General features: G+C 41.2%; 4 non-coding genes across 4 annotated transcripts; all 4 read left to right on the forward strand.

The window, feature by feature from the left end:
* Positions 1–8,990: 8,990 nt before the first annotated feature.
* On the forward strand, positions 8,991–9,062 carry TRNAC-GCA (transfer RNA cysteine (anticodon GCA)). The gene has a single exon. It is a non-coding gene; the product is annotated as a tRNA-Cys (tRNA).
* Positions 9,063–9,382: 320 nt separating this feature from the next.
* TRNAC-GCA (transfer RNA cysteine (anticodon GCA)) lies at positions 9,383–9,454 on the forward strand. Its single transcript has one exon. It is a non-coding gene; the product is annotated as a tRNA-Cys (tRNA).
* Positions 9,455–10,557: 1,103 nt separating this feature from the next.
* On the forward strand, positions 10,558–10,629 carry TRNAC-GCA (transfer RNA cysteine (anticodon GCA)). Its single transcript has one exon. It is a non-coding gene; the product is annotated as a tRNA-Cys (tRNA).
* A 1,889-nt stretch (positions 10,630–12,518) lies between these two features.
* On the forward strand, positions 12,519–12,590 carry TRNAC-GCA (transfer RNA cysteine (anticodon GCA)). Its single transcript has one exon. It is a non-coding gene; the product is annotated as a tRNA-Cys (tRNA).
* The last annotated feature ends 1,344 nt before the right edge of the window (positions 12,591–13,934 follow it).

Below are 13,934 nucleotides of genomic sequence, written 5' to 3' on the forward strand. Positions count from 1 at the left end.
GGTATAGCTGAAGCCTGTGTGAAAGGCCTGTGTTGGTCTTCTCTCCTCCAAACTCTTGCAGGCTCCACACTTCCGGTCATGTTGATTTAAGCAACTTGGGGAGGGGATGGTGTGGAGCATAGGAAAGTGCACGAGGAGACAGACGCACACGCAGCAGCTTTGAACCCTGGCAAAAAGGCACCATGGTACTGAGACCTTGTGGCCCTTTTAGGGCCCAGATTGTGTTTCAACAAGAGAAGAACTTCCAATAGGACAATGTACCCAAGCTTGCCAACTGCCAAGGCCCCGCATTGCTACCAAGCCTACTAAGGGGACTCCCTTTCATGTGGGCCAAGTATGTTAATCTATATCCTTGAACGTCTCAATTTGCCGGCTTAGCCTAAAAAGGAAGCAGCCCTCTATCTTCACATGTTGCAGAAAATCAAGTGTAATAGTAGTGTTAAAGTGAATGTCATCTGGAAATATTCATCTAGACTGGGGGAGACTTAAAGTGTGAGGTAGAGATGAGCGAGCACTAAAATGCTCGGGTACTCGTTATTCGAGACGAACTTTTCCCGATGCTCGAGTGCTCGTTTCGAGTAACGAGCCCCATTGAAGTCAATGGGAGACTCGAGCATTTTTCAAGGGGACCAAGGCTCTGCACAGGGAAGCTTGGCCAAACACCTGGGAACCTCAGAAAAGGATGGAAACACCACGGAAATGGACAGGAAACAGCAGGGGCAGCATGCATGGATGCCTCTGAGGCTGCTTAAATGCACCATTATGCCAAAATTATGGGCAACAGCATGGCCATGACAGAGTGACAGAATGAAGCTAGATAGCATCTAAAACATCCAATAATTGACCCTGACACTATAGGGGACGGCATGCAGAGGCAGCGGCAGCAGCGGAAGGCTAGAGAGTGGCATGGCGACATACCCTAAATGGACTCAGGCTTCAAACCAATGGGTAGCAGAGAGGAACCAAAGGAGGTGAGCAAGAAGCGCTCAAATAATATCGGTACATGATAAAAGTTTGCCAGTATATTTTGTGGATTACACAGCAGGGTGGCGACAAAGTTAACATGGAAGCCATGAAAACAATCCAAAATTCTGCCTGACACAGCTCGTTTGATAAGGGGACGATGTATGGAGGCAGTGAACTAGTAGTAGATTAAAGGTGCTGCAGTTAAAACTATGTTAGTTGTTTCTTGGCATGGAGCTGGCGCTCCGCTGCCAGGCGAGCTTTCGCCAATCCAAGCCCCTGTCTCTAGGCTACTCCCCAAACAGCACTTCTAAGAACCTTTCGGATAAGATCAAGTGTAGTAGCGTTCTTATAAGTTTGGGATATGGCGGGTGAGGGGAATGTAAACATCTGCGCAAGAAGCGCTGAAATAATATCCGTAAATGAAAAAAGTTTGCCAGTGTATTTTGTGGATAACACAGCAGGGTGGCGACAAAGTTAACAACTTTGATGTGGAATCCATGAAAACAACCCAAATTTCGGCCTGACAAACCTCGTTTGATAAAGGGACGATGTATGGAGGCAGCTATATGGACGACTTTTGGAGGTAGCAATGGAGACAACGTGTGGAGGCTGCTATGGAGACAATTCAATTTGGATAGTGCCTGTATGTGGCAGTCCAAAAAATTTTTCAAATCAGAGGAGCAGGTAGGTGGCCCTCCAGAAAAATGGAATAGATTGAGTGCCTGTATGTGGCAGTCCAAAAAAGTTTTTAAACCAGAGGAGCAGGTAGGTGGCCCTCCAGAAAAATGGAATAGATTGAGTGCCTGTATGTGGCAGTCCAAAAAAGTTTTTAAACCAGAGGAGCAGGTAGGTGGCCCTCCAGAAAAATTGAATAGATTGAGTGCCTGTATGTGGCAGTCCAAAAAAGTTTTCAAACCAGAGGAGCAGGTAGGTGGCCCTCCAGAAAAATGGAATAGATTGAGTGCCTGTATGTGGCAGTCCAAAAAATTTTTCAAACCAGAGGAGCAGGTAGGTGGAGCTCCAGAAAAATTGAATAGATTGAGTGCCTGTATGTGGCACTCCCAAAAATTGTTTAAAACAGAGGACCGGGTCGGTGGCCCTCCAGAAAAATTAAATGCATCAAGTACTATAGGTAGAGCCAGTGGGCCCTGTCAAAAAATAGCCAGTTTCCTCTGCTTTACTGTACAAAGAGCAGGAGAAGGAGGAAAATGAGGAGGAGGAGGAGGAGTGGATAAATTATTCAGGTTGAGCTTCCTTCACCTGCTGGAGATTGGAAATTAGGAGAAATCCATGCTTTATTCATCTTGATAAGCGTCAGCCTGTCAGCGCTGTCAGTCGACAGGCGTGTACGCTTATCGGTGATGATGCCACCAGCTGCACTGAAAACCCGCTCGGACAAGACGCTAGCGGCAGGGCAGGCAAGAACCTCCAAGGCGTACAGCGCCAGTTCGTGCCACATGTCCAGCTTTGAAACCCAGTAGTTGTAGGGAGCTGTGTGATCATTTAGGACGATGGTATGGTCAGCTACGTACTCCCTCACCATCTTTCTGTAAAGATCAGCCCTACTCTGCCGAGACTGGGGACAGGTGACAGTGTCTTGCTGGGGTGACATAAAGCTGGCAAAAGCCTTGTAAAGCGTACCCTTGCCAGTGCTGGACAAGCTGCCTGCTCGCCTACTCTCCCTCGCTACTTGTCCCGCAGAACTACGCACTCTGCCGCTAGCGCTGTCAGAAGGGAAATACTGTTTCAGCTTGTGCACCAGGGCCTGCTGGTATTCATGCATTCTCACACTCCTTTCCTCTCCAGGGATGAGAGTGGAAAGATTTTGCTTGTACCGTGGGTCCAGGAGAGTGAACACCCAGTAATCGGTGCTGGAATAAATTCTTTGAACGCGAGGGTCACGGGATAGGCAGCCTAGCATGAAATCTGCCATATGCGCCAGAGTACCAACGCGTAAGAATTCGCTCCCCTCACTGGCCTGACTGTCCATTTCCTCCTCCTCCAACTCCTCCAATTCCTCTTCTTCTGCCCATACACGCTTAACAGTGAAGGACTCAACAATGGTCCCCTCTTGTGTCTCGCCAACATTCTCCTCCTCTTCCTCCTCATCCTCCTCCACCTCCACCTCCTCCGATATGCGCTGAGAAACAGACCTAAGGGTGCTTTGGCTATCAACAAGGGAATCTTCTTCCCCCGTCTCTTGTGAGGAGCGCAAAGCTTCCGACTTCATGCTGACCAGAGAGTTTTTCAACAGGCCAAGCAGCGGGATGGTGAGGCTGATGATGGCAGCATCGCCACTGACCATCTGTGTTGACTCCTCAAAGTTACTCAGCACCTGACAGATATCAGACATCCACGTCCACTCCTCATTGTAGACTTGAGGAAGCTGACTGACCTGACTACCAGTTCTGGTGGAAGTTGACATCTGGCAGTCTACAATCGCTCGGCGCTGCTGGTAAACTCTGGATAACATGGTCAGTGTTGAATTCCACCTCGTGGGCACGTCGCACAACAGTCGGTGAGCGGGCAGTTGGAGGCGGCGCTGCGCTGCCCTGAGAGTGGCAGCATCTGTGCTGGACTTCCTGAAATGCGCACAGATGCGGCGCACCTTCGTGAGCAAATCAGACAGATTGGGGTATGTCTTGAGGAAACGCTGAACTATCAGATTTAACACATGGGCCAGGCATGGCACATGTGTCAGTCTGCCGAGTTGCAGAGCCGCCACCAGGTTACGGCCGTTGTCACACACAACCATGCCTGGCTTCAGGTTCAGCGGTGCCAGCCACAGATCAGTCTGCGCCGTGATGCCCTGTAATAGTTCTTGGGCGGTGTGCCTTTTATCGCCTAGGCTCAGCAGTTTGAGCACCGCCTGCTGTCGCTTAGCGACGGCACTGCTGCTGTGCCTAGAGCTACCGACTGATGGCGCCATGCCCACGGATGGTCGTTCGGAGGAGGAGGTGGAGGAGGGGTGGGAGGAGGAGGAGGCATAGTAGGCCTCAAACACCTGGACCGAGGTAGGCCCCGCAATCCTCGGCGTCGGCAGTATATGACCAGCCGCAGGGTCACACTCGGTCCCAGCCTCCACCAAGTTAACCCAATGTGCCGTCAGAGATATATAGTGGCCCTGCCCGGCAGCACTCGTCCACGTGTCCGTGGTCAGGTGGACCTTGTCAGAAACGACGTTGGTCAGGGCACGGATTATGTTGTCTGACACGTGCTGGTGCAGGGCTGGGACGGCACATCGGGAAAAGTAGTGGCGGCTGGGGACCGAATACCGAGGGGCGGCCGCCGCCATGAGGCTGCGAAAGGCCTCGGTCTCTACTAGCCTATAGGGCAGCATCTCCAGGCTTAGCAATCTGGAGATGTGCACATTAAGGGCTTGGGCGTGCGGGTGGGTTGCACTATATTTGCGTTTCCGCTCCAGCGTCTGGGGTATGGAGAGCTGAACGCTGGTGGATGCTGTGGAGGATCGTGGAGGCGACGATGGGGTTTTTGTGGCAGGGTCCTGGGCAGGGGGCTGACTATCAGCTGACACAGGGGAAGGAGCAGTGGTGTGCACGGCCGGAGGTGAACGCGCTTGTTGCCACTGAGTGGGGTGTTTAGCATTCATATGCCTGCGCATACTGGTGGTAGTTAAGCTAGTAGTGGTGGAACCCCTGCTGATCCTGGTTTGGCAAATGTGGCACACCACAGTCCGTCGGTCATCCGGTGTTTCCTTAAAGAACCTCCAGACTTCTGAAAATCTAGCCCTCGCCGCAGGAGCCCTTGCCACGGGAGCTTCACTAGTTGACACATTTGGCGCTGATGCACCAGGTCTGGCCCTGCCTCTCCGTCTGGCCCCACCACTGCCTCTTCCAACCTGTTCTGGTCGAGGACTCTCCTCCGTCTCAGAAGCACTGTGTTCACCCGGCCTCTCAACCCAGCTTGGGTCTGTCACCTCATCATCCTCCGATCCCTCAGTCTGCTCCCCCCTCGGACTTCCTGCCCTGACAACAACTTCCCCACTGTCTGACAACCGTGTCTCCTCATCGTCGGACACCTCTTTACACACTTCTTCCAGTACGTCAACAAGGTCATCATCACCCACAGACTGCGACTGGTGGAAAACCTGGGCATCGGAAAATTGCTCATCAGCAACCGGACAAGTGGTTTGTGACTGTGGGAATGGTCCAGAAAACAGTTCCTCAGAGTATGCCGGTTCAAATGGCAAATTTTGCTGGGAGGGGGCAGACTGGGGGGGAGGAGACTGAGGTGCAGGAGCTGGAGGAGTGCCGATTTCGGTGACATGGGTGGACTGCGTGGAAGACTGACTGGTGGACAAATTGCTCGAAGCATTGTCGGCAATCCACGACATCACCTGTTCGCACTGTTCTGGCCTCAAAAGTGCTCTACCACGATTCCCAGTAACTTCAGACATGAACCTAGGGAGTGTAGCTCTGCGGCGTTCCCCTGCTCCCTCATAAGCAGGTGGTGTCTCACCCCGCCCAGAACCACGGCCTCTGACCCCTGCAGTAGTTGGACGCCCACGTCCCCGCCCTCGTCCTCTACCCCTAGCCCTCGGGTTAAACATTTTGAAAATGAGAGTTATAACTTGAATTTTTTTTTTAACTTTTTTTTTTTGTTTGTTTTTTTTTGTGTTTTTTAGTTTTTAAAACCAAACGATGCTATCCTATTGCTATGGCTATTTTCTAGCCAAGTATGAAAGCACACTGCTATGCCAGATGAGATGACGCTGAGTTATGAAAAAAATAAACGTAAAATAAAAAAGGAAATGGCAGACTGTGCCTAATTGAAATACAACCCCGGGCCCTAATAAATTTTCCCACTTCGGTCTTTGCGATGGATATGTGCGTCACTAAGCGCAAAACACAGTGGTCGCAAGTCTGACTCCAAATTGCTCACAATTTGCTAGTAGATGCACTGCAACAACTACAGCCACCAGCAGATCAACCAGAAATCAAATATATATAACGCTACTGTAGGCGTAATTAAGCCGTTTGTATTCTCCTATGGCTATTTTCTAGCTAAGTATTACAGCACACTACTATGCCAGATGAGATGACGCTGAGTTATGAAAAAAATAAACGTAAAATAAAAAAGGAAATGGCAGACTGTGCCTAATTGAAATCCAACCCCGGGCCCTAATAAATTTTCCCACTTCAGTCTTTGCGATGGATATGTGCGTCACTAAAACACAGTGGTCGCAAGTCTGACTCCAAATTGCTCACAATTTACTAGTAGATGCACTGCAACAACTACAGCCACCAGCAGATCAACCAGAAATCAAATATATATAACGCTACTGTAGGCGTAATTAAGCCGTTTGTATTCTCCTATGGCTATTTTCTAGCCAAGTATTACAGCACACTACTATGCCAGATGGGATGACGCTGAGTTATGAAAAAAAATAAATGTAAAATAAAAAAGGAAATGGCAGACTGTGCCTAATTGAAATCCAACCCCGGGCCCTAATAAATTTTCCCACTTCGGTCTTTGCGATGGATATGTGCGTCACTAAAACACAGTGGTCGCAAGTCTGACTCCAAATTGCTCACAATTTACTAGTAGATGCACTGCAACAACTACAGCCACCAGCAGATCAACCAGAAATCAAATATATATAACGCTACTGTAGGCGTAATTAAGCCGTTTGTATTCTCCTATGGCTATTTTCTAGCCAATTATTACAGCACACTACTATGCCAGATGAGATGACGCTGAGTTATGAAAAAAATAAACGTAAAATAAAAAAGGAAATGGCAGACTGTGCCTAATTGAAATCCAACCCCGGGCCCTAATAAATTTTCCCACTTCGGTCTTTGCGATGGATATGTGCGTCACTAAAACACAGTGGTCGCAAGTCTGACTCCAAATTGCTCACAATTTACTAGTAGATGCACTGCAACAACTACAGCCACCAGCAGATCAACCAGAAAACAAATATATATAACGCTACTGTAGGCGTAATTAAGCCGTTTGTATTCTCCTATGGCTATTTTCTAGCCAAGTATTACAGCACACTACTATGCAAGATGAGATGACACTGAGTTATTAAAACAATAAACGTAAAATAAAAAGAAACTGGCAGACTGTGCCTAATTCTACTCAAACCCCTAATAAATTTTCCCACTTTGGTGTTTGAGGTGGATATGTGTGTCACTAAGAGCTAAACACAACGGTAGCAAGTCCCCCTGCTAATTCCTCACAATATGGTACTAGCTGCAAATAAAAAAAAAAAAAAATTATAACGTTATTGTAGCCCTAAGAAGGGCTGTTGGGTTCTTTTAGAATCACTCCTGCCTAACAGTAAGCTAATAGAACACCCTAACGCTTTCCCTGACCAGCAGCAGCTCTCTCCCTAGCGGCATCCAGACAGAGAATGATCCGAGCAGCGCGGGCAGCGGCTAGTCTATCCCAGGGTCACCTGATCTGGCCAGCCAACCACTGCTATCTACGTGTAAGGGTACCACGTCATGCTGGGTGGAGTGCAGAGTCTCCTGGCTTGTGATTGGCTCTGTTTCTGGCCGCCAAAAAGCAAAACGGAGGGAGCTGCCATTTTCTCGAGCGGGCGAAATACTCGTCCGAGCAACGAGCAGTTACGAGTACACTAATGCTCGATCGAGCATCAAGCTCGGACGAGTATGTTCGCTCATCTCTAGTTATTATACTTGTTTACATCAATTCTCAGTCCTCTAACATGTAAGTTTGAATTTTTTTTGAATATTGTGTCTGAGAAATAATCTTTCAATTGATGTAACTCAAATCCATGTTTTCAAACAAGAGAACATGAAAATGTGCATTTGTCTATAATTTAAAAGATTTTGGACAAAAAATCTTTAATGTACATTGGGGGTATAGCTCAGTGGTAGAGCATTTGACTGCAGATCAAGAGGTCCTTGGTGCAACTCCGAGTGCCCCCTTGTACCATACATCTTCATTTTCAAGTCTTATACACAATACATCATTCACTATTTGAAGGATCATAAAATTACGAAATTACATTGCTTGACATGTCCAGTTACTTGAAATATTGAAGGTTTTTTTAAATTAGTTATTATACTTGTTTACATCAATTCTCAGTCCTCTAACATGTAAGTTTGAATTTTTTTTGAATATTGTGTCTGAGAAATAATCTTTCAATTGATGTAACTCAAATCCATGTTTTCAAACAAGAGAACATGAAAATGTGCATTTGTCTATAATTTAAAGTTTTTTGGACAAAAATTCTTTGACGTACTTTGGGGGTATAGCTCAGTTTTAGAGCATTTGACTGCAGATCAAGAGGTCCTTGGTTCAACTCCGAGTGCCCCCTTGTACCATACATCTTCATTTTCAAGTCTTACACACAATACATCATTCACTATTTGAAGGATCATAAAATTACGAAATTACATTGCTTGACATGTCCAGTTACTTGAAATATTGAAGGTGTTTTTAAATTAGTTATAATACTTGTTTACATCAATTCTCAGTCCTCTAACATGTAAGTTTGAATTTTTTTTAAATATTGTTTCTGAGAAATAATCTTTCAATTGATGTAACTCAAATCCATGTTTTCAAACAAGAGAACATGAAAATGTGCATTTGTCTATAATTTAAAAGATTTTGGACAAAAATTCTTTCACGTACCTTGGGGGTATAGCTCAGTGGTAGAGCATTTGACTGCAGATCAAGAGGTCCTTGGTTCAACACTGAGTGCCCCCTTGTACCATACATCTTCATTTTCAAGTCTTACACACAATACATCATTCACTATTTGAAGGATCATAGAATTACAAAATTACATTGCTTGACATGTCCAGTTACTTGAAATATTGAAGGTGTTTTTAAATTAGTTATTATACTTGTTTACATCAATTCTCAGTCCTCTAACATGTAAGTTTGAATTTTTTTTGAATATTGTGTCTGAGAAATAATCTTTCAATTGATGTAACTCAAATCCATGTTTTCAGACAAGAGAACATGAAAATGTGCATTTGTCTATAATTTAAAAGATTTTGGACAAAAATTCTTTAATGTGCATTGGGGGTATAGCTCAGTGGTAGAGCATTTGACTGCAGATCAAGAGGTCCTTGGTTCAACTCCGAGTGCCCCCTTGTACCATACATCTCCATTTTCAAGTCTTACAAACAATACATTATTCACTATTTGTAGGATCATAAAATTACGAAATAACATTGCTTGACATGTCCAGTTACTTGAAATATTGAAGGTGTTTTTAAATTAGTTATTATACTTGTTTACATCAATTCTCAGTCCTCTAACATGTAAGTATGAATTTTTTTTGAATATTGTGTCTGAGAAATAATCTTTCAATTGATGTAACTCAAATCCATGTTTTCAAACAAGAGAACATGAAAATGTGCATTTGTCTATAATTTAAAAGATTTTGGACAAAAATTCTTTGCCGTATATTGGGGGTATAGCTCAGTGGTAGAGCATTTGACTGCAGATCAAGAGGTCCTTGGTTCAACTCCGAGTGCCCCCTTGTACCATATATCTTCATTTTCAAGTCTTATACACAATACATCATTCACTATTTGAAGGATCATAAAATTACGAAATTACATTGCTTGACATGTCCAGTTACTTGAAATATTGAAGGTGTTTTTAAATTAGTTATTATGCTTGTTTACATCAATTCTCAGTCCTCTAACATGTAAGTTTGAATTTTTTTTGAATATTGTGTCTGAGAAATAATCTTTCAATTGATGTAACTCAAATCCATGTTTTCAAACAAGAGAACATGAAAATGTGCATTTGTCTATAATTTAAAAGATTTTGGACAAAAATTCTTTAATGTTCCTTGGCGGTATAGCTCAGTGGTAGAGCATTTGACTGCAGATCAAGAGGTCCTTGGTTTAACTCCGAGTGCCCCCTTGTACCATACATCTCCATTTTCAAGTCTTACACACAATACATCATTCACTATTTGAAGGATCATAAAATTACGAAATGACATTGCTTGACATGTCCAGTTACTTGAAATATTGAAGGTGTTTTTAAATTAGTTATTATACTTGTTTACATCAATTCTCAGTCCTCTAACATGTAAGTTTGAATTTTTTTTGAATATTGTGTCTGAGAAATAATCTTTCAATTGATGTAACTCAAATCCATGTTTTCAGACAAGAGAACATGAAAATGTGCATTTGTCTATAATTTAAAAGATTTTGGACAAAAGTTCTTTAATGTACATTGGGGTATAGCTCAGTGGTAGAGCATTTGAATGCAGATCAAGAGGTCCTTGGTTCAAATCCGATGGCCCCCTTGTTCCAAACATTTTCTTTTTCAAGTCTTATACACAATATATCATTCACTATTTGAAGGATCATAAAATTACGAAATTACATTGCTTGAAATGTCCAGTTAATTGAAATATAGAAGGTGTTTTTAAATTAGTTATTATACTTGTTTACATCAATTCTTAGTCCTCTAACATGTAAGTTTGAATTTTTTTTGAATATTGAGTCTGAGAAATAATCTTTCAATTGATGTAACTCAAATCCATGTTTTCAAACAAGAGAACATGAAAATGTGCATTTGTCTATAATTTAAAAGATTTTGGACAAAAATTCTTTAATGTACATTGGGGGTATAGCTCAGTGGTAGAGCATTTGACTGCAGATCAAGAGGTCCTTGGTTCAACTCCGAGTGCCCCCTTGTACCATACATCTTCATTCTCAAGTCTTACACACAATACATCATTCACTATTGGAAGGATCATAAAATTACAAAATAACATTGCTTGACATGTCCAGTTACTTGAAATATTGAAGGTCTTTTTTAAATTAGTTATTATACTTGTTTACATCAATTCTCAGTTCTCTAACATGTAAGTTTGAATTTTTTTGGAATATTGTGTCTGAGAAATAATCTTTCAATTGATGTAACTCAAATCCATGTTTTCAAACAAGAGAACATGAAAATGTGCATTTGCCTATAATTTAAAGTTTTTTGGACAAAATTTCTTTGACATACATTGGGGGTATAGCTCAGTGCTAGAGCATTTGACTGCAGATCAAGAGGTCCTTGGTTCAACTCCGAGTGCCCCCTTGTTCCAAACATGTTCTTTTTCAAGTCTTATACACAATATATCATTCACTATTTGAAGGATCATAAAATTACAAAATTACATTGCTTGACATGTCCAGTTAATTGAAATATAGAAGGTGTTTTTAATTTAGTTATTATTCTTGTTTACATCAATTCTTAGTCCTCTAACATGTAAGTTTGAATTTTTTTTGAATATTGTGTCTGAGAAATAATCTTTCAATTGATGTAACTCAAATCCATGTTTTCAAACAAGAGAACATGAAAATGTGCATTTGTCTATAATTTAAAGTTTTTTGGACAAAAATTCTTTGACGTACATCGGGGGTATAGCTCAGTGGTAGAGCATTTGACTGCAGATCACGAGGTCCTTGGTTCAACTCCGAGTGCCCCCTTGTACCATACATCTTCATTTTCAAGTCTTACACACAATACATCATTCACTATTTGAAGGATCATAAAATTACGAAATTACATTGCTTGACATGTCCAGTTACTTGAAATATTGAAGGTGTTTTTAAATTAGTTATTATACTTGTTTACATCAATTCTCAGTCCTCTAACATGTAAGTTTGAATTTTTTTTGAATATTGTGTCTGAGAAATAATCTTTCAATTGATGTAACTCAAATCCATGTTTTCAAACAAGAGAACATGAAAATGTGCATTTGTCTATAATTTAAAGTTTTTTGGACAAAAGTTCTTTGACGTACATTGGGGGTATAGCTCAGTGGTAGAGCATTTGACTGCAGATCAAGAGGTCCTTGGTTCAACTCCGATGGCCCCCTTGTTCGAAACATTTTCTTTTTCAAGTCTTATACACAATATATCATTCACTATTTGAAGGATCATAAAATTACGAAATTACATTGCTTAACATGTCCAGTTAACTGAAATATAGAAGGTGTTTTTAAATTAGTTATTATACTTGTTTACATCAATTCTTAGTCCTCTAACATGTAAGTTTTAATTTTTTTTGAATATTGTGTCTGAGAAATAATCTTTCAATTGATGTAACTCAAATCCATGTTTTCAAACAAGAGAACATGAAAATGTGCATTTGTCTATAATTTAAAGTTTTTTGGACAAAAATTCTTTGACGTACGTTGAGGGTATAGCTCAGTGGTAGAGCATTTGACTGCAGATCAAGAGGTCCTTGGTTCAACTCCGAGTGCCCCCTTGTACCATACATCTTCATTTTCAAGTCTTACACACAATACATCATTCACTATTTGAAGGATCATAAAATTACGAAATTACATTGCTTGACATGTCCAGTTACTTGAAATATTGAAGGTGTTTTTAAATTAGTTATTATACTTGTTTACATCAATTCTTAGTCCTCTAACATGTAAGTTTGAATTTTTTTTGAATATTGAGTCTGAGAAATAATCTTTCAATTGATGTAACTCAAATCCATGTTTTCAAACAAGAGAACATGAAAATGTGCATTTGTCTATAATTTAAAAGATTTTGGACAAAAGTTCTTTAATGTACATTGGGGGTATAGCTCAGTGGTAGAGCATTTGACTGCAGATCAAGAGGTCCTTGGTTCAACTCCGAGTGCCCCCTTGTACCATACATCTTCATTCTCAAGTCTTACACACAATACATCATTCACTATTGGAAGGATCATGAAATTACATTGCTTGACATGTCCAGTTACTTGAAATATTGAAGGTCTTTTTTAAATTAGTTATTATACTTGTTTACATCAATTCTCAGTTCTCTAACATGTAAGTTTGAATTTTTTTGGAATATTGTGTCTGAGAAATAATCTTTCAATTGATGTAACTCAAATCCATGTTTTCAAACAAGAGAACATGAAAATGTGCATTTGCCTATAATTTAAAGTTTTTTGGACAAAATTTCTATGACATACATTGGGGGTATAGCTCAGTGGTAGAGCATTTGACTGCAGATCAAGAGGTCTTTGGTTCAACTCCGAGTGCCCCCTTGTTCCAAACTTGTTCTTTTTCAAGTCTTATACACAATATATCATTCACTATTTGAAGGATCATAAAATTACAAAATTACATTGCTTGACATGTCCAGTTAATTGAAATATTGAAGGTGTTTTTAAATTAGTTATTATACTTGTTTACATCAATTCTCAGTCCTCTAACATGTAAGTTTGAATTTTTTTTGAATATTGTGTCTGAGAAATAATCTTTCAATTGATGTAACTCAAATCCATGTTTTCAACAAGAGAACATGAAAATGTGCATTTGTCTATAATTTAAAGTTTTTTGGACAAAAGTTCTTTGACGTACATTGGGGGTATATCTCAGTGGTAGAGCATTTGACTGCAGATCAAGAGGTCCTTGGTTCAACTCCAAGTGCCCCCTTGTACCATTTATTTTCAAGTCTTACACATAATACATCATTCACTATTTGAAGGATCATAAAATTACGAAATTACATTGCTTGACATGTCCAGTTACTTGAAATATTGAAGGTGTTTTTAAATTAGTTATTATACTTGTTTACATCAATTCTCAGTCCTCTAACATGTAAGTTTAAATTTTTTTGGAATATTGTGTCTGAGAAATAATCTTTCAATTGATGTAACTCAAATCCATGTTTTCAAACAAGAGAACATGAAAATGTGCATTTGTCTATAATTTAAAGTTTTTTGGACAAAAATTCTTTGACGTACATTGGGGGTATAGCTCAGTGGTAGAGCATTTGACTGCAGATCAAGAGGTCTTTGGTTCAACTCCGAGTGCCCCCTTGTACCATACATCTTCATTTTCAAGTCTTACACACAATACATCATTCACTATTTGAAGGATCATAAAATTACGAAATTACATTGCTTGACATGTCCAGTTACTTGAAATATTGAAGGTTTTTTTAATTAGTTATTAAACTTGTTTACATCAATTCTCAGTCCTCTAACATGTAAGTTTGAAT

The sequence above is a fragment of the Engystomops pustulosus genome, chromosome 1 (assembly GCF_040894005.1).
Source record: "Engystomops pustulosus chromosome 1, aEngPut4.maternal, whole genome shotgun sequence".
Lineage (NCBI taxonomy): Eukaryota > Metazoa > Chordata > Amphibia > Anura > Leptodactylidae > Engystomops > Engystomops pustulosus.